Source organism: Lupinus angustifolius, chromosome LG09, assembly GCF_001865875.1.
Source record: "Lupinus angustifolius cultivar Tanjil chromosome LG09, LupAngTanjil_v1.0, whole genome shotgun sequence".
Classification (NCBI taxonomy): Eukaryota; Viridiplantae; Streptophyta; class Magnoliopsida; order Fabales; family Fabaceae; genus Lupinus; species Lupinus angustifolius.
In genome coordinates, this window is record NC_032017.1 from 4,226,318 (window position 1) to 4,226,628 (window position 311).

Below are 311 nucleotides of genomic sequence, written 5' to 3' on the forward strand. Positions count from 1 at the left end.
TCGTCCCGTCATTTCCTCTCCACTACTTCATGGTCACAATGCAATGCATTCTTAATCAGAATCAAATGCAAATGTATTAATCAAACACATGATCGGCCCATCCTTAAGCCATCTCCCGACAAGGAATGCTTCTCGTGGGACCCGATAGTATGTCAACCGTACATGCTCAAGGTAACATCATAATCACAACAACCCATCATCGAATACTCCTGGACGGTCACATGACCAAGCCTCTTACGCTCGGTCGATCGTTGTTCAGTGATATCATGTATCCTTACTAGGGTACCCCCTAGTTCACGACCTTAAGTCGG